Genomic DNA, 25803 nt, shown 5'->3' on the forward strand with positions numbered 1-25803 from the left:
AATATGTGGCGACTCTCACACTGACGATGTATTGTCGGCGAAAATGCACCCCCCCCCCTTCTCTGAAAGTTATTAAAGAACACTGTTTCAAATGAAAGTGCATGCCACCAGGACCGATCAAAGACATACCGGTGCCAAACCAAAACCTCCCCACGGCATTCCAGCGATGTGCAAACCGACGTTATTATTGCAAAACAAAGTCACCCTAATCTTGTGAAGAAGCATTCCGAGTACATCTTCGCGTGCGTGAAGCTCGCGCGCGTCTCCGTGTCACCCCTTGAGCACAACCGGGTGGATTTATTTCTTTAAAATATGGAGTAAAAGTCACGCACACGCATGGATTCCAATATACGTGCGTGCATGGAAACATCTACATTTTAGTTTTTTTCATGAACACGATATACTGGAATAAGTGTCTGCAGTTGATCATTCCTACAAATCTCCATTCTTAAAGTGCGATTATATTTCTTATTTTGGTAAACGCAACAGGGTATGCGTGCCTGGCACAATTAATACGAATTGAAACTCGTAACGCGCCTCCGCCACTCCACAGCATTCGCTCCTCGCTCTCGTCTAGAGAGTGGGAACGGCTCGAGGGCGCGAGGAGGAACCGCACACGAGCGGTGAGGATCTGGCACCACCCACAGTTGCCCACGCTCTGCGATCCTCAATATATAGAGGTATTAAATTTTGATTTAAAGCTTTCGTGACTGCAGTAATTCATATTCTTAGTTCTTTCGGTAAAGTCACGTTGAAGGGAAACAACAAAATAATAAAATGCAAACCAACACACCTGAAGACGACCGTTTGTGTTATGGTCGAAACGTCGTGAGAATTTTTATTGTTTTATATATATTTTATTATTTTGTTGTTTCCCTTCAACGTGACTTTACCGAAAGAACTAAGATTATATAGAGGTATTGTCGGCCAATTAATGAGTGTTGAATTATTGAAGTGTGGAACAGAATGGGGGGGGGGAGGAGGAGGGGTTGGTGGAGGGGAGGGTGTTCACCCATTTAACTCTTAACGCGAGATGCCAAAACCACACTCCGCCACTGCCCTGGCAGTGTTAAGCGAAGCGAGAATGCACGGCGGTGATTAATTAACAGAGGATCGCGGCCCCACACTCACTCGGCGGCGGCGGCAACAACGAGGGCTCAGGGGCGGTTCCATTGCGTGGGTTGGTATTTGGCCATGTGCGTATCGGGTACTTTGGAGGACAGTGACGCAGTGGTTAGCGCGCTGCGCTACGATTTCGGACACACGAGTTCGATTCCCGCTCACGGCCAACACCAATGACGATTAACTGAACCAGTCCTGGTTGTACGAATAGCTGGTGCGGTGTGTAAAATATCAGCAAAGGCGGCCGGCCGTGCGTGTTGGTCCTCTTATTGGTGCTACTCGCTAACAGCGCTTACCCCAGCAGTCTGTTAAGGCTATACTGGAGGGGGGGGGGGGTCTTTGTCTTTGTTTATAGGTGCTCGCAAAAATAACTCGCCCCAGCAGTACGTTAAAGGCTACAGGGAGGGGATCTTTGTCTTCGTCTGTATCAGCGAGGAGGAGGGGGCTGGGCGAGGCGGGGTGGAGTTGGATGACTTTCGCAAGTTCACGATGGCCTTCGAGCGTGGACCTCCAGATCCCACGAATGAAGCGGAAAACGGTGCCGGTGTCGAAATGCCTACCCCCCCCCCCCCCCGCGTGACGTCGCTAATACCGTGACGCTGTCATCACGGCCGTGACGCTGTCATCACGGCCGTGACGCTGTCATCACAGCCGTGGGCACGCGGTCGCAACCGATTGGCCGCTCGCCACGCCGTCCAGCAACTCGCGTGCGTGCGTCCGCCCCCCCATGCCATCGTCCTCGACGCATTGTTGACAGTGGCGGCGATTGATGAAGGGTCACGGAAGTCACGAAGATGCCTTTTTTATCAAACGGTATTACTTAACTTGACTCCCCTGTTTGTCGTGGTCAAATCTTGTAATCAAAATTTTGTCGACTTCCTGTTGTCTAATCAATTCAAAATTTTGCACACGTACTCAGATCCGGTGACAATGCATGCCTGTATCAAAACCGGCATCAATTAACAAATGAATTTGCTACCTTAAAGCAATTTACATTTTGTATGGACGTCTTATTATTTATATCTAATCTTGATTTGAAGCTTTCGTGACTGCAGGAATCCATACTCTTTGGTTCTTTCGGTAAAGTCACGTAGGTAGAAAAACAAAATAAATCACGACGTTTCGGGCGCAACACAAGCGTCCGTCATCAGGTGGGAAAGCATGCAGGCTGCTATACTTACGTGACTTTACCGAAAGAACCAAATAGTATTTATATATATATTTGTGTAGGTAAAAAACACCGTGGTCCCTAAACTCTCGAATCGCCTGCTCCGTGTCAACCAGCTACGGAAGTGATCAATTAATTCAAGTAAGCGTTGATGTGGGAGCAGGCGCCGCGTCGTTGACGTACTTCTCGACCGTGAGTTAAACGAAGTTGTTAACAAAACCGTTGTTTAAAAACAAAAACTTTTTTTTAAGGAGTTTATTAAGAGGAAGCAATGGTCTCTCGTTTGAATTGATACACACCGAGTAGATGTCGCTGTCTATTTATTTCGTGTTGAAAATAGGAAGGTGCCCCCACGCCCACCAACTCGGCACGTATGAAATGGAATGGGGCCGTCCATAAATGACGTCACGCACCTAGGGGGGGGGAGTCAGACATTTGTGACGATGTGTGACGAGGGGTGGGGAGGTTTTTGAAATGTGACGTCACGTAAAAATGCGCAACTTTAAATAAATATAGAATTGTTATAACAACATCAGAGTACAGCGCCACATTAAATACGCACTACAACGACAATAGTTTAAAGCGATTTGAAGCATGTTTCATTTTCAAAATGGACATATGGTTTTCGGGGGAGGGGGCAGAGCTTTGTGACGTCATATTTGAGGGGAGGTCTGACGTTTTGTGACGCCATGTGACAAGGGGGGGGGGTCAAAAATCGTCCAAAATCGCGTGACGTCATTTATGGACGGTCCCAATGACAAGTGCCCTGTCCGCTCGCTGCGTACACATGGCGACAGTTCGGTCTCTCGAAGGGGGGGGGCACGAATCTCCTCTCCCGTTCCCGCCCCCCAATAGACTCCCACCTACCACTCTGAGTCAGAGCCACCAGCACCGCCACCCACAGCTACAGAGGTCGACGCTGCACAATGGGAGCGCTAAGGGCCGGCCCGGCGGTCGGACGCCAGCGGCCTTTATCTGGGCCCTTGCGTGGGCGAGCGAAGTCCCGGGCTGCGTCACCGGTTTGCTTCGTCGGGTTTTTTTGGAATCGTTATTTGAGCGCTGGACAAAGGGGGGCCCTTAACCCTAGCCCCCCCCCCCCCCACCGCCCCCCCCCCCCCCCACATAATTCCTCCGACTCACCAAGGCGCAATTTAAGCAGCGCATTCCAGCGCGTTCTTTGGCTGCCGCAGTATTCGGGGTAAGTGAAAGAGGCGAGGAGGTGGGGGGTTAGGGGCTTCATTGGTACTGAATAGAGGAGAAATTAAATAGAAGAAAATTCGCTCCAAAGGACGACCAACCTCGGAGATGGAGGGAAGAGATCGGTTCGCGTGCGGGCAGGAGCGAGATTGGATTGTGACATCGCGCGGTAAGCGTGAGAGATACAGAGGGTGTGTGGGGAGGACTTCATCCAGCGGTGGATAGACCACGGCCCATGATGAACGGCGTGGGATGAGTGAGTGAGTGCGTGTGTGTGGGTGTGCAGGGAGTGAATGTCGACACGGGATCGTAACTTGTCGTTGAGACGTTGTGAGCGAGGCGGCGGCTGCCCCGTGTGTGTGTGTGTGTCGAGACAAAGCCTCTGTGTGTGTCTCTCTCACTCCGGGCTCTGCGCTCGCCAACATTTGACAAACGTGGCTAATGCAGTCACTGGACATGAACCAACTCGGCATTTCACCATTGAATAACCCACGCACCCACTCGCCCCGTGCCCCAACCCCCACCCACCACACAATCCAACTCAACCCCGACGATTCAATTAATTAAAAATAATCCTTGACGTCGTTGTTGGAGATTATACATCAGACAATGAATAAACGGACCATGTCTCCTCCACATGTAATCCGTCTCTCCGCGTGAACAAAACACACGAGTCCAGCATTACTTTGCACGACCCATCAGCCAGCCGCACGGCCTTCCGTGTGCGCGTTGCTTTCAGCAGCATCTATTCGAGGCGGAGGCAAAACTCGGCACCGGCTGAGTGGTCGCTTGCCCAGTGGTGCAGTGATCCGCCTCGCAGCTGAAACAAGCCACGAGCTGCCTGCATAGCTCCATCTCGACGGCGAACGTCCCCCCCCCCGCCCTTTGGTCAGCTATTCCGTCGTTAAACTCGATCACGGATCACCGTCACCATCGTTATCATCCGAGTCTTGGCCAGAATCAAAAGGTGCTCATGCTTGTGAGGCCCGCAAAAACTGTGATGTGCAACTCTCATTAATTCACAAACTCGCTCAACTCTTTCAACCGTCCAATCAACCGATCAATCGACGGGACCTAATTAGCGGGGCGGATGAAAGGCGTACCGGGAAGTGATATCCCCTCCTGTCCCGGGTCGGTGTGGCCAGTGCCCGAGGCTCCGTGTGAATCGGAACGGAACCGCTGAGGACTGGGATTGTGCACTCCCAGCTTACAGCTGTGACCACACCAACCACCCCGATACGACCAAATCCATCCATGGATCACGATCACCACTGAACACGCCACCTCTCTGGTTCATCTGAATTAGCCGCTAACAAAATCAGAAATATGCATTCATACTGGAGGAATCCGATGAGCTGTAAAACTCTTTTTCACAGATGTCCAGTGGACATCGACGATTGGCATCACCCGGCCGTCGACTTGTCGCACGGTCTCGCGTTCTCCTTGCACACGAGCTGAATCCATCTCAACATCTCCTCCGTATGTGTCCCTCTTGGAAGTAAACCATTGCTCGGCTGCCACTCCGCATGATTATTCTTGACCATGGGCCATCCATCACCGCGTCTGGCGACGCGTCCAGCCCAGGCCCAACTTGCTTTACTTTTCCGTTTCCATTATCACAATGAGAATATGTATCCTGGAGGAAGCCGATGAGCTACGTTTTCACAGATATCCAGTTAATGATGTATGTATGTTGAACTTCTTTCGCACCGTACGTTGACGACCGTGCTAATCGGAGGTTACGGAGGATGGACAATACACTAAACACAAAACAGCAGTTCTAAAGAAAATGAGTTTTCAATCTAGACCTAAAAGTGCATAGCTCCAGTCGCTTCCTAATATCGGGAAGCAAGAGCGTTCCAGACGGCCGCAGACGGGCATCTGAAAGCGCGCGATGCGGCGTCTTTGTTCGATGGCCAGACAGAATCCGCTGATGGGATGACCGCAGCTCGCGCGATGCCATTAAGCTGCGTGCCTTCTAGAATCCACGTGTTCCTCTTTCTGTCTCTCAATGTCATGTCAGTAGAGCGTCTGCCCATGCTTGTTTTCACTCGACCTCCGATTAGCACGGTCGGGCACGTAAAGACAAAGATCCCCCGTATAGCCTTAAGAGACCGTTGGGGCAAGTGCTGTTAGCGAGCATTTGTAAAGGCCGGCACGGTATACGAGGGGGTGAGTTGCCAACACCACGCCCGGCCGCCTTTGTCTCCTCAGTGGCGATGTTTAGTTTTTAACCCACCGCACCAGGTACTCGTTTTGAGGCTGAGTCGACCTAGAGGAGGCCCAAGACCGGTTCTGATAATCGTCACTGGTGTTATCCGTGAGCGGGAATCGAACTCGGAGTCGCCGGGTTCGTAGCGCAGCGCGCTAACCGCTACACCACCGCTCCCCACAACACAAACACATAGTACAACAACAACCGCCATTCGCCACTAAGTGGCGGTCCAGTCCACACCAGCAGCTTCCGAAACTGGCCCGAACTAAATTTCCTTGAAAACGAACTGCAGTCCAGTTCCTGGAAAAGCTTCCGGCACGTGGGATCGAAACGTTGGACATCGTGCCGAGCGAACAATGGGCGGTAAGAACGAGGCAAATAAAAATACACACGCGAGAGTGAGAAACTGGGTGCCTGTTTTATTGGGTTGGTGAGTGCGTGGTGCCCTCTGCTGGAGAGCAAAAGAAATGCAACACTCGTCAGCGCCAGCGTAGTCGACCTTCACAAGAACCAACACATTCATGCAATACGTAGACTGCAATAGGTGGCGACGTTTCGGACAATGGGCCTTAGTTGCACTCAGGATGAGATGAATTGCCACGATTGTGTTCGATGGTCTTTTCTTCCACCCTTGTAGCAGGCCTCTAGTGGCACAAATATTCGCGTGGACCTCGCCCCACTAAGTACAAGTTATAGGTTTATTGATCCCCTTATAGGTTTATTGATCCCCTTAACGCTCAACCCCGCGTCGCACGCGGGCATGGTTTGACCATACTTCACCACGCTGGTCAGTGCGGGTTGGCTTCACGTATCTCACTCGCCACTGATGGTGGCCGTGGGCGGGCATCATCCAACGCCGTCCGCTTAAACGTTCATCGCTCAGTGCGCTAACCACTGCACCACCGCTCCTCTCCCGGTGCATGTAAGAGAGGACACGAGTTTCGCAGAATGGATTCGTGCACACTGCTCGCTGCGTTTCCAACGATTCGTCTCTATGTGTGTATGTTGTATGTGTGTATGTGTGTATGTTGTATGTGTGTATGTGTGTATGTTGTATGTGTGTATGTTGTATGTGTGTATGTGTGTATGGTGTATGTGTGTATGGTGTATGTGTGTATGGTGTATGTGTGTATGTTGTATGTTGTATGTGTGTATGTGTGTTGTATGTGTGTATGTTGTATGTGTGAATGTGTGTATGTTGTATGTGTGTTTGTGTATATGTTGTATGTGTGTATGTGTGTATGGTGTATGTGTGTATGTTGTATGTGTGTATGTGTGTATGTTGTGCATGTGTGTATGTGTGTATGTTGTATGTGTGTATGTGTGTATGTTGTATGTGTGTATGTTTGTATGTGTGTATGGTGTATGTGTGTATGTTTGTATGTGTGTATGTTGTATGTGTGTATGTGTGTATGTTGTATGTTATATGTGTGTATGTGTCTATGTTGTATGTGTGTATGTGTGTATGGTGTATGTGTGTATGTGTGTATGTATGTTGTATGTATGTATGTTGTATATGTTGTATGTGTGTATGTTGTATGTGTGTATGTTGTATGTGTGTATGTTGTATGTGTGTATGTTGTATATGTTGTGTGCGTGTCTTGTATGTGTGTAACTCAACACCTGCCAACCCCTTGTCAGTGCCTACCTTACTACAGAGTCATTTAGACCTTCTTGGTCACCCCGTGCCATTATAAACCTCAACGTCCATCCGTCAAAGTCCCTTCACAAGGGAGAAACACAAACAAATAGACACAACATTATGTGTGTGTGTGCCCGTATTGAAACGGCTGTACGCCGCATGAACCTAAAAACTAAATTTCCCTGTTACAAGAATACGGGGTGAACAGGATGGGTTGACAGGATATGGTCAACTGCATGTTGAACTTCCTTCGCACCGTACGTAGCCAATCGTGCCAATCGGAAATGCGGGGGGGGGGGGGGTAATGACAACAAATAGTCAACCCATTCGGGCTGCACCCCCAACCCGTCCCCCCCCCCTCTCTACAGAAGGGATGCCTGGGGTGGTCCTCTCGCCCGCCCCACCCTTGATATATATCGTGAGCTTTGATACGATAGTCGCAGTAGCTTTCTGTTGTTGTTGTTGCTTCGGAGTGCGGGAGATCGATGATCGGTGATCGATGTTCGGTCACCGCGGTGATGGCATTCGTCGCAATTTCTCACTCGACGGAGTTGGGGAGGGTGGAGGGGGTCGCGTGAACAACGCCGCTGTCTCCCAACGCTGTCGCTCTGCATCTGCATGAGCCGTGCGACAAGCAGAAGAGGAAGAAGAGGGCGAAGATCACGGTAGTAGTCGGAGTAAGTAAGTCAGTAGGAGTCAGAGTTGTAATCGATTACGCGGCACCATCGGTGCACGGATGACAAAACAAAATGCGTTCGCGCGCGAGGTTCCAGAAGCTCAGGGATATTTCTAACCGCACAGGGAACCCCCGCGGTGCGCGTGCCCCCTCTGAGCACAGCTCGGCACAGAAAAGTGTTTGTTTGTTAACGCGTGTGGGGGGACGGCAGAGTGGGGGGGGGGGGAGTCGCCTTTGATGTTAGAATCACAACTCTCGTGCACTCTGGAGAAGGACGTTCCCAGGGGTGGTGACATTCCTAGGGCATGGCAAACAAGCACGCACACAAAGACAAAGATCCCTCTTATAGCATCGAGATAATGTTGGGGCAAGTGCTGTTAGCGAATAGCACCCGTTAAAGGCCGGAACGGCACACGAGGGGGTGGGTGGTCAGCACCATGCCTGCTGATGTTTTGCGTACCGTACCAGGTACTTATTTAAGGCTGAGTAGACCTAGGGAAGGCCCAGGAGCGGTTCAAGATATGTGCCACTGTTATTGTGTGTACCGTGTGCGCTACTCGACATGCAGCTGCATCGTGTGGTGAATTGTGAGTTGGGTGAGTGTGCCGATCCATGCAACGCGAATTCATATTGTGTGCCCATTTTTTTTGGAACGCATCTACTACCGCCACCTGCATCATCGTTATCGTCTTCAACAGATATCGTGACTCGGTGTTCGGCGCCAGAAGTGGGGACTTTAACGGACTGCAGGTTTGTACCACGAGATGGCACCAGTGTTAAACTCGTCCGCGATGAACGTCGCGATGGGTGGCAGCAGGGGCTACCCACGTGCGTTTGCTTCCGCCCATCCGAAGTGAGGCAATAACGCGTGGGCAATGCGCGTCACGACTATTGAAAAAAATATTTTAAAAAAAACATTTTTATATTACCAGGTAAGGCCCACCGATCTGTATAGCTCTTTTTTCAGAAGCGACCTGTCCACGAATGATGGCTCAAAGAAGTGGCTTATCATCAATTTTGAAATTTCATAGCAGCTGAATACTCGACAACGCACTGTTGATTCTACATGTGGAGGGAAAAGCCGGAGGACCCGGTGAAAAATCCACGCGACCACGAGGAGAGAGAACACGCAAACCCCAAATATACAGCAGGATCGAACCCACGACCTCCTTCATACCAGGCGAGGACGTAACGCTTGGGCAATGCGCATCGCAAACCATCAGCGGACACAATCGCTGGCTTCAGACATCCACATCGGCTACCATTCAGGAAATAATCAGAATCAGAATCTTTATTTATACTGCAGAAAGGAATCCGATGAGCTATGAAGCTCTTTTTCACAGGTGTCCAGTGGGGGCACGGGAGTCAGCGAGTTAAACCCAACAACGACAACAACAACAACAAACAATACAAAGAACGGTGCCAGAGCAAGGCACAGAAAAGGTGATCAATTCGCTAATAAATAAACATCAACAGAGCACAGAAGTGAACATGACACACGTCGGTTTGTTAAAACAAATAGATATTAGCTTTAGGCGTTTGTTCTCGCTCCGCGCTATGATGCCGCCCAGCTCAGGTCGATTCCTCCGACCCACGGCTAACATCGGTGCCGAGTGATGATCTGAACGCCCCCACCCCCATCTCTCTCTCACCTCCAACCTACTGCCCTTCACCAACCCGCCCTGACCAGCGTGGTAACGTCTGGTCCGTGACAGTGACACGTGGTGGGGGACACCTTCATTCTCATAGCACGTGCGTGGGCGCTCTGATTTTTGTGCTTATGAAAAAGGGTCATTGCCCGAAACGTCATCCATTAGATATATTTATCCCGTGTTCAGGCCACACAATTATTGTTGACGAACGTGGAGGGTTGTGCTTGTTGTTTCTGTGCTTTAGTGCACTACTGCTGCCCGCAGCAGCAGCAGCAGCATCACCACGCGTTTGCTTATAGAGTATTTCCTTATTATATTCTTAGTTCTTTCGGTAAAGTCACGTTGAAGGGAAACAACAAAATAATAAAATATATATAAAACAATAAAAATTCTCACGACGTTTCGACCATAACACAAACCGACACACCTGAAGACGACCGTTTGTGTTATGGTCGAAACGTCGTGAGAATTTTTTTTATTGTTTTATATATATTTTATTATTTTGTTGTTTCTCTTCAACGTGACTTTACCGAAAGAACTAAGAATATGAATTACTGCAGTCACGAAAGCTTTAAATCAAGAGTATTTCCTTGTTTTATGGCAACTCAATATAAGGATATTCGCTATAACCTAACTTATTTAATTATGCAACGACTTCGATATACGTTACGTTACTTTCGCATTTACGGAATTTTGCATCGTTAATAACATTGCGACTTAATATTGTGCTTAAAAATGTTTTTGATTATTTCTTAAGTGTGATATTATTACATCTTGGGGTGGAATATTTTCAATGGGAAAATAGGATTCGATATACGAAATTTCGATTTACGTCCAACGTTTCAGGAACACATCTGTTCCGTATATCGACGAATACCCTATAGTATTTGGTTCACCTAATTTGACATCAAATAGACTTACAACACTCTGTGTAACAGTGGCTAACATCAAAATACAATATAAGCAGTGACAATTATTTACCCAGGAAAGACTCGGGTGACCCTCAAGACTCGTTGTGCAGGAGGGTCCTGCTACACTGGGCGCCACGACGGCGCGATGTTAACTACCTCGCCTGGTATGCAGGAGGTCGTGGGTTCGATCCCGACCCTGACGCCTGCTGCTGTATATTTGGAGTTTGCGTGTCTCTATCTCTCTCGTGGTCGTGTCGATTTGTCTCCGGGTCCTCCGGTGTTTCCCTCCACATTTAGAAACAACGTGCGTTCAGAGTATTTGTCTGCACTACATTTCCATGCGGTAAACCACCGCCTCGCCGAGCTATTATTTGTGGCCAGGCCGCTTTTGAAAAAGAGCTAGAAAACAGCTCATTGGGCCTTACCTGTTAAAATAAAAAAAAGATAGTTTATAGTTTTTTTTTAATTTACACTAGGATACATATTATTGGTTCTTTCGGTAAAGTCACGTAGAAGGAAAATAATAAAATAATAAAAATAAACCTATAAAATTCTCACGACGTTTCGATTGCAACACAAGCAACCATCATCAGGTGTGAAAACCACAGCAAGAAAATTGTATTGTTTTATTTTCATTAATGAGTTATTTCCCTTCTACGTGACTTTACCGAAAGAACCAAGAATATGAATCCCTGCAGTCACGAAAGCTTTAAATCGAAAAATACACTCGGATAGTTTGTTAGTTTCCGTTTTCTTTGCTTCGTGTGCGAGGGAACTGTCGACTGAAGTGGACGTAGATAACCCCGGCTACAATCCATAAAGACGCCGTCTTATCTTCAGCCCACTCACCCCAGAGAGAGAGACAGCGTGTCTCTATGTACACACACAGACCGAGATAGCCCGTGGAGCTCACACAGATTGTTGCGGCAAGTACTATTAAGCACAAAGACACATCACGCGGAAAGCCTTTACAAATGTTGGGGCAAGTGCTGTTAGCGGGCACCTATTAATACCTGTACAGCACACGCGGAGGGCGTGTGGTCAACACCACCACGCCCGATCGCCTTTTTCTCCCCGGTGCTGATGTTTTAAACGTCGCACCGGATTACCCGTTTTTAAGGCTGAGTCGACCCAGGACCGATTCCGATATTCGTCACTCAATATCGATCACGGCTCTCCTCCGGGTCTCGCAGCGCAGCGCGCTAACCACTACACTGCCCCGCTCCGCACAAGCGCATGGACACCGTGCACACGCGTGCACACGCGTGCACACGCGTGCACACGCGCGCACACACGCACACACACGCGCACGCTCGCACACACACGCGCACACACACGCACACACACACGCGCACACACACGCACACGCACACACACTCACACACCCACACACACACGCACGCATATCCCTCTCGCCGACCTGGGCATTTGTGCCGCGTGTCATGAACGCTCTTGAGCTGCGGCCACGGAGAGAGTCACGCAACGCAGGCGCCCGCTGATGTAAAACAATGCCCCTCGTGTTTGTTTAAAGTGGCGCTCAAGGGATGACTTCAGCGTTTCTATACGCGAGCGCGTGTTTGTCGTCGTGGTGGAGGCGAGCGGTGGCGCAGCGGTTAGCGGACTGCGCTACGAACCCCGGCGACCCGAGTTCGGTTCCCACTCGCGACCAATAACAGCGGCGAATGATTGAACCGGACCTGAGCATCCACCTAGGAGAGACTCCGCCTTAAATGAGTACCGTTACCGTAATGTGGTGTGTATGAAAGGCCATCACTGGGGAGACAAAGGCGACCGGCCGTGGTGTTGGCCACATTACCCCCTCGTGTGCTATGCCGGCCTTCATAGGTGCTCACGAACAGCACTTTCCCCAACAGTCTGTTAAGGCTATACGCGGGGGGGGATATTTGTCTTTATGTTATGTCTCCTCACGTGTTTTGTGTGTCTGAGTGAATCACTAGTTTGTGTTTGTGGTTCGGTCGCTCTCTGCGTTATTCCCAAACCTGCCCCCTCCCCCCCTACCTGAGTTCGATTCCCGGCCATGGCTCACATGAGCGGCGAGGCGATGATCTGAGCAGGGCCCTGTGGCCAAGCACCCTGTATCCCCCGACGAACCCACGTTCACCAGCTTGGCGAAGTATGGTCAAGCGACCCCGACAAGACATTGCTTTGAGGGAGGCATTCATCCAGCGGTGGATAGTGGAAGAAAAAAATAACCGTCCGTCGTCATTAATATAATTGACATTATTAACTTTCATGTAACGTACACCGGGACCGTTAGACCACACGCAAAAGCCGAGGTTTATCCCCATAAGATCCCCATATGATCCCCCAGAAGACCTCTTCATCACATTTCCGCCAGAGATAACATTCGTGGTGCCGTTCGCTCCACGGGATTATCCCTCTCGAGGGCTGTGTCTGGGGGGGGTTGGGGGGTAATGCGATACGAGACTGCCGAGGCGAGGGCGGATGGCGATGAATATCTCCCCCCCCCCCCCCTCGTTTCTACCGCTCGTCTTGAGACCCCGCTGCGAGGGAAGAATCCCGAGCTGACATCGGAGCTCATCTGCTTTGCATGACGAACTCTTCGCTTCGTCCGGCGCACGTCCTTCGTAGGCACGTCGCTGCATCACCGTGTCTTGTTTAACATCGCATGTTTACGGGGCGCCTTAGCCCAAGGCGCTTGGCGTCGTTTAAATAAAATGAAAAACACTCGGCAACAACAGCGGTGAGTGATTTAGATGGCAGGGCCGTGTAAGGGCCGCGGAGTGAGTGACCCCGTTTCAGAGGGCACGTGGGGGTGTGGGGGGTGGTGGTCACGAAAGGGCGATGGGGGAGGGACGGGACGGAGTGGAGGGGCGAGGGGAGGGCAAAAGAAGGGAATGGGCGACAGAGAAGAGGTGGCGAGGCTTTAAGAGATGAACAGAATGAGGTTCAGGATGCAGGGAAGCTGCTTAATTTACAGGGGAAGTTGATTCCAGTGGAGGGGTGCAAGGAAGGAGAGCATCACAGGGAGAAGGGGGGAGCAGGGAGAAACAGAGAGAAGATGGTGAACAGAGAGCACGAGGGGAGACGTAAATGGCGATGAGAGAGGCGAGGTATCAGGTGGGGCAAGGCCGTGGACACATGTAAAGAGGAGTTGTAAGATATTGGTAAAGACAACGGTGTTAGTGAACGGAACTCCAGGTCCCCCCTATGTGGGGGGAGCTCCTTCGGGAAGTTCGGTGCGGCTTTGCTGAATGAGCTCCCGCTACGTTAAGCGCGAAACGTCGGACATTGTTGCCGAGAATTCCCACCGTATTCGCTCACCGTCGTGCAGAGGCGCGAGGAGGAACCACGGACGAGTGGGAAGCGCTGCAGCCGCACGGTGAGCAGCCGGCGCTTCCAACAAACGTCCCAAGCTCCGCGGTCCTCTACATATATGTCGAGGTGGTTATCGGCCCGTACAGACGGTGGGGGGGGGGGTCCACATTGTCACCGTTACCGCATCACTCCCGGCGAGTCGGGGTTACGGCGCCTGGTCGTCAACGGAGTTTTGGAGAAAGGAATTGAGACCAACATTCTTAACGTAGAGAGGACCCCCACCCTCCTGACAAAAGAGCAATCTTAACTCCTGAGACGCGGCGAGGCTTTTTTGGCAGATGAATGAATAAGTAAATATGCACCTAAATAAATAAACAAACTACTGCCAATTTTTTTTTGGGGGGGGGGAGGGGGTGGGTGGGGGGATAAATCTCAGCGGAGCTCTTATCAGCTCGGCACATGGCGACACCGATAAGGACGCCACGTACGTTGCGTGCGGAGCGAGGCACAGGGATGGAGAGAGAGAGAGAGGGAGGGAGGGCGAGAGGGCCCTTCCTGTCCGCCTCCATCGCTCGCCTCTGCGGCCCAAAGGTAACCGCCACGGGCTCGTCACTCACGCGGCACGAGGGGGGCAAAGAGTGCCCCGTCATGAAATCCACTAATCGTGGATGAAATCGACAGACGGTGGACTTTGGGTAAAGCTTCGCGGGGGTTTTGGGCCCCCTCGAAGCGCAAGCGACGCGCAACCGGCGCGAATCTGTGATGCGACGCGTCGGACGTAAGGGGGGGGGGGTTGTTGGATCACACGCGGATTTGTGAAACTCTCGAAACCCGCGAGGCTGCGATGTGGTCCCCCGCGATGGGGGAAGAGCAAAATTGATTCTCGGATCCAGCTATCGTGGAACTTTGAGTGGTTATCTCGCTCGTTTGGCGTCGTGGCGTTTATTCGGGGCCCTCCGGGTTCCCTGCCCGGGTGAAACGAAAACGGTCATTTAAAGGGAATTGGCCAAACATCCCAGTGTAGCAGGACCCTCCCGAAAACGCGCCTTGAGACTCGGCGAGAATTGCCCTGATTAGACGGAGGGCCATATCATGTACGGTATCGATGTTGTGATTTGCCATTTTTCACTCGTGTGAATTGCGTGCGAAAGTGTGCGTTAGTGTGCGTTGGTTTGCGTGGGTGCGTGAGTGTGTGTGCGCGAATGTGTGCGTGGGAGCGTGAGAGTGTGTGCGTGAGTGTGTGTGGGAGTGTGCGTGCAAGTCTGCGTTGGGGTGCGTGAGCGTGCGCGAATCGCGTGCGAGTGTGCGCGAGAACGCTTAAAGTTCGTGGGGGTGTGAGCGTGAGAGTGGGAGAGAGAGAGAGAGGCAGAGAGCGTGCGAGTGCGAGTGGCGTGCGAGCGACGTGGCCGTGCCCGTGCGTGCGAGAGGGAGCCAGGGCGCGGCCGTGAACTCTGTCCCTAACGATGACCCCGTGAACTTGGCTTGGCTCCTTTCGCTCCGCTCTCCCCCATCCACCCCCCCCCACCCCCCACTGCTCCTGTTTTCTTTTTCCAAAATTTTCCTGATTCTTCAATAGCGGCTTCTCACGCAAACACGCAGCTTCCACACTTTGTTTACTTTACGGACCCAGACTCACTGGGGGTGACTGAATGCCCTCCACCCAAACCCTCCTACTGAGACGCCCCCGGTACACCCCGCCCACCCCCCCTCCCCCTCTTTTCATCATCCTCCTCCTCCCCACATCCCTCCTACACCCTTACAACCACCCACCCACCCCTTTCTCCGCTCCCCCCGGATCGCTTTCTTTTCCTAAATTACACGCAAGAAGAATTATGACTGTGTGCGCTTTGTGGGCGCAAAGACCCCAGAGCGGAAACTGGCGCCCATCCAGAGCCCCACCCCCCTCCACTCCCCCCAGTCGCCCCCCCCCCTGTTTATCTCATTACGAGTAACAATAGCAGCGGCCACGGCTTTGTAGCCGAGTTTTAGAAACGGCCCGCGAACTGGACTTTGCAGGTGTCCCTTAACCAACCGGGCATTGCATCTCCTTTAACCACCAAAGACAAAGATCCCCCGTGTAGCCTTAACAGACTGTTGGGGCGAGTGCTGTTAGCGAGTCGCACCTATGAGGGCCGTCAATGTGGCACACGAGGGGGTCGATGGCCAGCACCAAACCCGGCCGCTTTTTTCATTTTAATCCCTCGTGGCGATGTTTACACACTGCAACCAGGTACTCATGTTGAGGCTGAGTCGACCTAGGTGAGGCCCATGACCGGTTCAGATAATCGTCACCGATGTTTGGCCGTGATCGAGAATTGAACTCGGGTCGCCGGGTTCGTAGCGTAGCACGCGCGAACCGCTCGTAATACTGCCGCTCTCCACTGTCTTATAACCGCCACCATCATCATCACCACCACCATCACTATTTTCCTATTGTTTGGGTCTTTCGATGAAGTCACGTAGATAGGTTCAAAAGAAATAACTACGACGTTTCGATCGCAACACAAGCTATCGTCATCAGGTGGAGATGACGACCGCCTGTGTTGCGATCGAAACGTCGTAGTTATTTGTATTTTTGTTTGCACCTATCTAAGTGAATATGAATTCCTGCAGTCACGAAAGCTTCAAGTCAAGATCACCACCGTTTGAATCCTTTGTCCACCCACTGCTGTACGAAGAAGGCGTCCTCATTGTCCTTCTGCACCACTGCCGACCGCAACCACAGCCGCAAGCAGCAGCAGCAGCAGCCCTCAAATCGCTGTGCGAGTCGGGAGTCGCAGCGTCAGCCTCCAGTCCTCGTCGAGTCAAATAAAAACTCCTCCAGCCACGCACAGCGAGCGTCCGGGTCAGGCGCCACCTTGCAGAGCGATGACACGAGCCGCGGTTTGGCTTTTTAGGCCAGGACCCCCCCCCCCAAAAAACAAACGACCCAGCCTCCCCCAAAAGGAAAAACAAGCGCCCCTGTTCACTGCATTGCGCACACAACTTCCTCCCCTCCTATACGGCGGTGGATGGAGGGGGGTGGTGGGAGTACTAACTCGACAGGGGCTCTGGGATTAAACACAAAGCCCCCCCCCCCCTGCCCTCCCTCCCCCCGCCTCCTCCTCCCTCCTTCGAGCCTACTATCCCTCCCCGTTATGGCAAGAGGCAGTGTTTGGTTATAATTTATAAAACGTTATGTTTAACAAAAAATATATATATTGTAAAGTGTGCGATTCATCATCTGCCAGGTGGCCCACGGAGAGAGGGAGAACGAGAGAGAGAGGGAGAGAGAGGGCGATCCCAGGGCAGGGATCGGGGGGAATTCGATTCGGCAGCGAGAGGCGCAGACGCGACTCGAGTGCCCCACGGAAGTCGACGTCCGCGCGTGACAAACAAAAAGCAAAGCTACCCCGTGTAGCCTCTAACCAAGACTGTTGGGGGAGATGAGGACAAGTGCTGTCAGCGAGCACCAATGGCTGAGCCGCAACGGCACGCGAGGTCGCCTTTGTCTCCCCCGTGATGGCGTTTCATACACACCACGTCAAGGCACTCATTCAAGGCCCAGTCGACCTAGGGGAGGCTCAGGATCTCGTTCAAATTATATTCGCCGCTGTTATTGGTCGTGAGACGGGAATGGAGCTCTGGTCGGGCGGTTTCGTGGCGCGGTGTGCTAACCACTGCGCCACCGCTCACCACTACAAAGACAGTGCCCCCTCCACCCATGCCCCATATAGCCTCAACAGACTTTTGGGGCAAGTGCTGTGAGCTATCACCAATGGCAATGCCGGCACGGCACTCGAGGCTTGTGAGTGGGTACCCACCACGCCCGGCCTGCTTTGTCTCCCCAGTGATAATGTTTACACCACCACCAGCACCACGCTGAAGGCACAGGCGCCCTGGCACATTCCTTAAGCCGAGTTCAAAAAGATGCTGCGACAAGATTTACATGGCAGTGAGAGCCCGAGCAGAGGATGGACAATGGCAGATCGCGTCCCGTGACTCACCCAGCGCAGAGTTTTAGACACTCGTTTCGAGTTTGATGAACATTCACTGCGTCGTGACCCAGGGGTGGTATGCGTTACTCCACCACATCATTCCATAGACTCGCATTGGGTCTCATATAGTGGGCTCACATAGAGACCCACACACTCACATAGATACCCATAGCCTCACGTAAAGACACATAGTCTCACATAGAGACCCACAGACCCACACAGAGCCCCATAGACTCACATAGATACCCATAGCCTCACATAGAGACCCATAGCCTCACATAGAGACCCACAGACTCATATAGAGACCCACAGACTCACATAGAAACCCAGAGACCCACAGACTCACATAGAGACCCACAGTGTCACACAGAGACCCACTGGCTCACATAGAGACCCACAGACTCACATAGAGACCCACAGACTCACATAGAGACCCAGAGACCCACAGACTCACACAGAGACCCGCAGACTCACATAGAGACCCACAGACTCACACAGGGACCCAGGTCCAGAACGGTAATCACTGCTTCACGGCGGAATCCGTCCCAGCAAAACCGACACTCGAGGACGAGGAGGAAGAGGAGGCGAGTTTGTAGGAGTCGTGGAATCATTTCCTGGTGGGACCGTCAAACAGCCACAACATCCTGACGCCTTTTAATCTCCCCTCTCGCTCTCCATTCCCCCCCCCCAACTCCTCATCTGCCTTGGATACATCTAAACAATTAATCATTGTCTAAATTGCGTGTTTGGACAGGGGCCACACGTCCGCATGCCTGCGGGAGACTCCTTCGATGTGGTAATTAGGGTTGTGTAATAAGCTTTGAGAGAGAGAGAGAGAGACTCACAGAGGGGGGGAGGGAGATGGCGAGGGTGATGCAGAGGGGAGCGTGGACGTATCTGAGAGAGAGAGAAAGGAGAGGGACTCACAGAGAGATGCGGAGGGCAACGTGGACGTATCCGTTTCATAGCCCCACGGTGTAATCATGCACCGGCACACTCGCCACCGTCATTAGCGAAATGAAGACGGGAAAAAATATGAGTCTGCGGTTGCAAGATTCACGTGCATCGTCATCATAATCATCAGCAACAGCAGTAGCGGCATTTAATAATGATGATCTCTATCGATTGATGTATCATCAGCATCTATCGCTATAATAAGCATTTAATAATGATGATGTTTATCGATTCATTCATCATCAACATCTGTCGCTATCATCAGACCAACCACTTAATCCGTTGTAAAACTGTGGACATCATAAGTCGTATGCCAGATGGGGAGCACGGATGACTACCGTGCTGATGAGACCTCGTGAGGATGAAACCGATCCACGGTTGTCTCTCTGTGTCACCGCTGCCTGTTTGTGGGAAGGCATCGTGCACCAGAGTGCAAGACAAAGATCCCCCGTGTAGCCTTAACAGACGATAGGAGCCAAGTGCTGTTAGCGAGCGCCTATGAAGGCCGGCACGGCACACGAGGGGGTAAGGTGATCAACACCACGACGACCGGCCGCCTTTGTCTCCCCAGTTGCTGATGTCTATACACACCGCACCGAGTACTCGTTTATAACGCCGTTTCAACTCAGGGGAAAGCCTAGGATCGGTGCGTGGGAACCGAACTCGGGTCGCCGCCGAGTTCGTAGCACAGCGCGCTAACCACTGCGCCACCGCTCCAAGGATAAAGATCACCCGTACAGCCCTAACAAAGACAAAAGATCCTCAATATAGCCTTAACAGACGGTAGGGGCAAGTGCTGTTAGCAAGCACCTCTGAAGGCCGGAACGGTACACGAGGGGGTGGGTGGCCAGCACCACGCCCGACCGCCTTTGTCTCCCCAGTGGCGATGTTTACACACCGCACCAGGTACTCATTTCAGGCTGAGTCGACCTAGGGGAGGCCCAGGACCGGTTCAGATAATCGTCACTGGTGTTGACCGTGAGCGGGAATCGAATCCGGGACGCCGGGTTCATAGCGCAGCAGTAGCGCTAACCGCTACACCACCGCTTCCCACAGCCCTAACGCACACATGCACACGGGCACACGTGCACACGGGCGCAAGCTCACGTTTCGACTCGCAGCCGCCACACGGCACAGCACGTGGCTCTCTTAAATCACGGCTACTGTGCGTATGGGGATAATATAATGCACGCGCGGCTCCGATTTGTGAACGAGGGTCCAGACATAAATCTACAGCCTTTGTAGAAGAATGTCGCTAAGTCGGTATTACGATTATTAAATCTTTTTCCTTTGTATTGTAATTCATCAGATTTTTTGGGGGGTATTTTTTTGTTAGTTATTTTCCCCACGAGAATCCACTGGGGCTTGGCCCATACAGTGGGGAGCAAAGGGCCAGAGCAGAAATCGGTACCAACTCTAAGGCAGCAACCACCACCTTAGCCGTACCGCTTTATGTACGAGGGAAACTCGAGTTCATTGCTTTATGAACCCCGACTGATTGGCATTTGTCATCACATAATTGGCTGTTATTGGTCGCAGGAAAAAAATTGGAACCGCAATACGGGATTTTTTGGGGGTTAGATCGCGTAAATGTTTAAATGTGTCGTTCAACCCTTCACCACCCGACACAGCCAACTAGTAAGGGCTGTCACGTAAACAGAACATGCCAATTCGTCACTAGTACAGCTCACACCGGTGTGTTGTGAGTGCCAAGCCACAACATTTACCATCTGAGTACGACGTTTCGCCAGTAATTGCAACTAGCTTAATCAGGCGAAAGTCAGATTTGTGGAGAAATCCTCCTGTTTCGTTCCTTAAATAGAGGGGTAAATGTGTTGACCACGCTTGTGTGCTCTTCTTGCACAAAGTGGGGGGGGGGGGGATTAATGAGTCAACGTACATTATGCATGCGCATTATGCGAGCCCATTGATCTTGTACTTCCTGTCGATTGTTTGTACTAAAATAGCCGTAACACAATCCAGCTTAGGTGGTACTGACAAGTGATGTTTCTGTGCTGGGTTCATGTACTGTCATTCGCGACGTGGCCAGGTTAAACAAAACAATTTCACTGCTGATGATACACTCAATGTCGAAATCGGTGCAGAGTTTTACTCATTATTCACTCCCACCAGGCCATGCGTCCTCTGGGTTGCTTAAGACATGCTTTTGTTTGTTTGTTTGTGGAGACGGTTTACATGTGAAGGAGACATCGTCTGCCTATCGAAATTGTTCTTTATATTCTCCACAACTACGCGAATTATAACTTTGAAGAATGAAATGAAATATATATATTGATGCTTTCAATCAAATAATGGCGAACAGTGGAACAACGCAGACGTCCAGAATAAATACCTCCTCATTCATATTCTTGGTTCTTTCGGTAAAGTCACGTAAATAGAAAATACATTTTTTTAAATACTATTTAAAAAATGAAATAAATATAACAAAAAAAATACAATAATAAACATCATCGCACCTCCTTCTGGCTTTGCCATTCCTCCTACGAAGACACTGAACATCACTCGGCCGATGCCCACCACCTCCTCCGAAGATGTAATTGGAAAGACACATACCCATGCAACCCAAACAACGGACGGTACAGTAAAACCCACCGTGGTCTGCGCTCCTTCAACGGACGAGGAGTAAGAGCGAAACGACACGAACTCTTCACTCCTGAAGCCCTCTCTCGTCGTGGCTAGCAGACAACGACATTGGCATCGAGCTTCTGCACACATTTGCTGCCGCGTGCAACGGAACAGAATTTAAATCAGAATCGCAATGCGCGCGTAGACGAAGGCTCGTTATCAGTACACATTTGGCAGATGACAACCGCGCAAAAGAACGCACGGAGAGACGCGCACTCGGAATTTCGACAGAGAGACGGAGAGAGATCGGTGACGGAATGGCAGCTAAAGGGAGGGCCAACACTTTCGGACAATTTCCCTTAATCATAGCAGGGAAGGGCGACTGCGCGAAACGTCGACTCGTAATGTTTTCGTTTTCGGGGTGGGGGGGGGGGTGTGGCACAGCGTGATATATTTGCTTGCGTGTGCTCGCGCACAGCACTGCTGATGCGCGTGTTTGTGTTCTCAACGGGGCCGTTAGGGGCAGTCCCCTACGCCCCGTAGTTCAGTCGCCCCCCGGGGGTCTCGGGCGAGCTCTGGTTTTCGTCCCACTCCGTGCGCTGTCATTGTTAGCGTCAAGAGGTCGGCACTTCTTAGTTTACCGAGAAATTGCTCAGGGGATGGACATTTAACAACATATGGCAAATTCGTTTTCATTTCATTATATATTTTTTTTCGGGAGGGGGGAAGGGGGAGCGAGCGGTGGGCGGCGGGGTGGGGGGTGGATTCTGGCCGAATAAATCACCGAGTAACAGCGTTGTGTTCGGGCGTGATGTCCGACGTTTCGCTCCACGGCCTGGGCGCTTGTTCAGGAACTCAGTTGAGCGACTCAATGCAGTTACCGAAGGAGCTCTCGGCACGTGGAGTGAAACGTCGGACATGAAGCCGAATAACGGAGATTCGAACTCAGATTAAATCAAATTCGGCGAACCGAGATCTGTAGCCCCAGCAGCAGCCGGAGACGCAAGGGAGAACTTGAGCTGCCCCCCCCCCCCAATTCAGTTCCTGGGCAAGCTCCTGGCACGTGGAGCGAAACGTCTGACGTTGCGCCGAACAGCACGCGCTCCACGCCCGAATCCACATCATCAGAGAGCCACGCGGCTGCACGACCGCGACAACCTGCCGAGTTAACAAAAAACATTCGCGGCTGAACCGCGCAGTTGTTGAACATGTGGTTCACTTTTAGCAAAGCGAGAAACCCCCCCGCCGCGCGTCCATTGGACGTGACCATCGGTTCGTCCCTCTGGACCTTGACGTCCTGCCAGCCAGCGAGCAATACTTTTTTGTTTCTCATGTAGTATGAAGTTACAAAGTGCAGCCTTGACCCTCGCCACTGCTGGCGGAAGGGTCTCCGCTAGAGGGAGCTCTCCCGAGGCACCCCCCCCTCAACCCTCTCCCCTATCGAGTGTAATCTCGGAGTACGATTCCACGTCGGCCGCACGTGTTGGAAGGTGCGTGAGTACCCACACTTTACCCCACTACACGCCACGTGCTGATGGGCTAAATCAGGTTGCGCTCATTTTTATTTGAAAACCAAAAAAAACTTGCCGGATTGTTTCAACTGCCGCGTCCGTAGGTCGAACCTGCGACCTCTGACCTCTTGATTGCAAGTCGAGTGCGTGTAACCATTTTGCCACCAAGGCAGCATCCATCCCTGTTATGGAGTTTTTTTTTTAATGTAACGTTATTACTTTGGTTAAATTAAATTTAAATCAGCGCTCTCACAAATAAATAAACATTGGGTGAAACGTGGCCCAAGTGAATATGAGTTGGAGGCTTTAATTATTATTACTATTATTATTTTACGAGGAAAAATGAATTCCCCTCGAGTCTCGACTTAAGACATTTGGCCAAGGAGAAAAAAAACACACACACACACAAACTTAAAATTAAAATAGAATGGGAAAAACAAATCATTCCCTCAACTCAAACTCCAAGCGGTCTCCCACCGGGAAGGGAGGGCTGGTGCAGTGGGGGGGGGGGTTGAAAATGTTTCAATTTTTGTTGTTTTCAATTCTAAAAAGTTCCCTCAAACCCTAACCCCCCCTCCACTTTCCTGACTACTGCAGGCAGCGGTGGCGATGCGCTGTGGGGGGGGGGGGGGGCTGGGGGGGGCGGGGGGGGGCACCATCGCGGCTTCGGTGCCGCTGGCGTCGTGGGCCCCCCGCCGCAGCGGTGTCGTCTCTCAGCACGCGTGGGGATCCGCCGGCGAATAAACACGGAGGGCCCTCGTTGGCCGGCAGTCGTCCGACCCAAACACGAAGCCTGCAGCCTCTAACGTAAATCCGAAGGTGTGTATATGAATGCATAAGAGCCGACGTTTTGAGGAAATGGCCTTTCTTCACGGCGCACCAGAGCCAGGGCCTTGTGCTGGCGGAGCGGCGTTTCGTTCCCCGTGGCTGCACCACCAGACGGCAGCAGCAGCAGGCGTCTGGAGCTCTCTCTCAACAACAACAACAGCCGTCTGGAGCTCTCTCTCAACAACAACAACAACAGCTGTCTGGAGCTCTCTCTCAACAACAACACCAGCCGTCTGGAGCTCTCTCTCAACAACAACAACAGCTGTCTGGAGCTCTCTCTCAACAACAACAACACCAGCCGTCTGGAGCTCTCTCTCAACAACAACAACAGCAGGTGTCTGGAGCTCTCTCTCTCTCAATAACAACAGCAGGCGTCTGGAGCTCTCTCTCAACAACAACAACAGCAGGCGTCTGGAGCTCTCTCTCTCAACAACAACAACAGCCGTCTGGAGCTCTCTCTCAACAACAACAACAGCAGGCGTCTGGAGCTCTCTCTCAACAACAACAACAGCCGTCTGGAGCTCTCTCTCAACAACAACAGCAGGCGTCTGGAGCTCTCTCTCTCAACAACAACAACAGCCGTCTGGAGCTCTCTCTCAACAACAACAACAGCAGGCGTCTGGAGCTCTCTCTCAACAACAACAACAACAGCAGGCGTCTGGAGCTCTCTCTCAACAACAACAATAACAGCAGCCGTCTGGAGCTCTCTCTCAACAACAACAGCCGTCTGGAGCTCTCTCTCAACAACAACAACAGCCGTTCACCACCAGGTAGCGGTGAGGTCACCACGGCGCTTGTGCCATGCTAGGTGCGCTTCGAGGCCAAGTGAAGTGTCCAAAGTCCGCTTGTAGAGCAGTATCTAAGCACCATCCTGCACCTTCAAGCAGCAGCTCAATGCTCTCCATCTGTTCAGGCTTTCAACTGTTCAGACTCTCACCTGTTCAGTTCATACTCTGTTCAATGCCCCCCCCCCTCACCTTATTATAAATAAAATTCCTAATAAAATATCACTTTTATTCATGAATACAAGTACAAACAAATTCGTGGGCCGGCCAAATCTGAAATTTTGCGCCCGGGAAACAAACAGTTAAGTTTTTTTCCCCTAACTCCCCCCTAAATGAGGCCATGAATATCTGACAAGAAGGGGAGTCGATCTCTCTCTGTGTGTTTGTTCCACGGACGGAGAAGAAAACGCGCCATTGATTGCAGAGCAAATAAACACGGTAATGTAGAACGCATGATCTGTGTCACGTACCTCGCGTCCTGACTGTATATGCACACACACAGACAAAGATACCCCGTGTAGCCTTAACAGACTGTTGGGGCAAGTGCTATTCGTGAGCACCTGTTAAGGCCAAAAAAGGCACACGAAGGCGTGGGTAGCTTGCACCACGTCCAGCCGCCTTTGTCTCCCCAGTGGCGAGGTTTACTACACACCGCATTTGAGGCTGAGTGGACCTCTGGGAAGCCCAGGACAGGCTCACATATTCGTCACTGGTGTTGGCCGTGAGCGGGAATCAAACTCTGACCGGCGAGCTCGTGGCGTAGCGCGCTAACAACGGCGCCACCACTCCCCACCCCACGATGCACACACGCAAAGGAATTCATACGCAAGGAATACACACGTACAACTAATCGGGCGTATGCGTGACTGCACACCGCGCGTGCATATGCACACACGTGGTTCGTACGTAGACACGCTCTCGCACGTGCGCAGACATACGTCTTGGAATGGGGTGGGAGTGCCCACACTTTACCCCACCAGACGCGACTGCTATCGATCGACATGTATCCTGCTGGGCCAACGGAGGCCGTGGCGACAAAGGGAGTTGTGGGGTCGTTGCGGGAGGGGTTAAGGAACGTACCCATTGTTGCATCTGCCGCGCCAGGAAATCAAATCGATGCGGGACCTCTGCATTGCGGTGGCCATTAGTCGGCAGGCACAAGTCCCGCAGTAACGTGAGCCAATGCCCCCCAAAAAAGTCTCTCGGTGCCATGCGAACAATTATTATCCCAACGCGTGTCATCTCCGCATACCAAATGTGCATGAAAGCAAGATCCACG

General features: G+C 51.5%; 1 long non-coding RNA gene across 1 annotated transcript; it reads left to right on the plus strand.

The window, feature by feature from the left end:
• Positions 1-23560: 23560 nt before the first annotated feature.
• Positions 23561-24977, plus strand: LOC142929740 (uncharacterized). The gene is made up of 2 exons (XR_012945888.1): positions 23561-24073; positions 24111-24977. It is a non-coding gene; the product is annotated as an uncharacterized LOC142929740 (long non-coding RNA).
• Positions 24978-25803: the final 826 nt, after the last annotated feature.

The sequence above is a fragment of the Petromyzon marinus genome, chromosome 33 (assembly GCF_048934315.1).
Source record: "Petromyzon marinus isolate PM22_M1 ecotype Great Lakes invasive population chromosome 33, UKy_Petmar_22M1.pri1.0, whole genome shotgun sequence".
NCBI classification, from domain to species: Eukaryota; Metazoa; Chordata; class Hyperoartia; order Petromyzontiformes; family Petromyzontidae; genus Petromyzon; species Petromyzon marinus.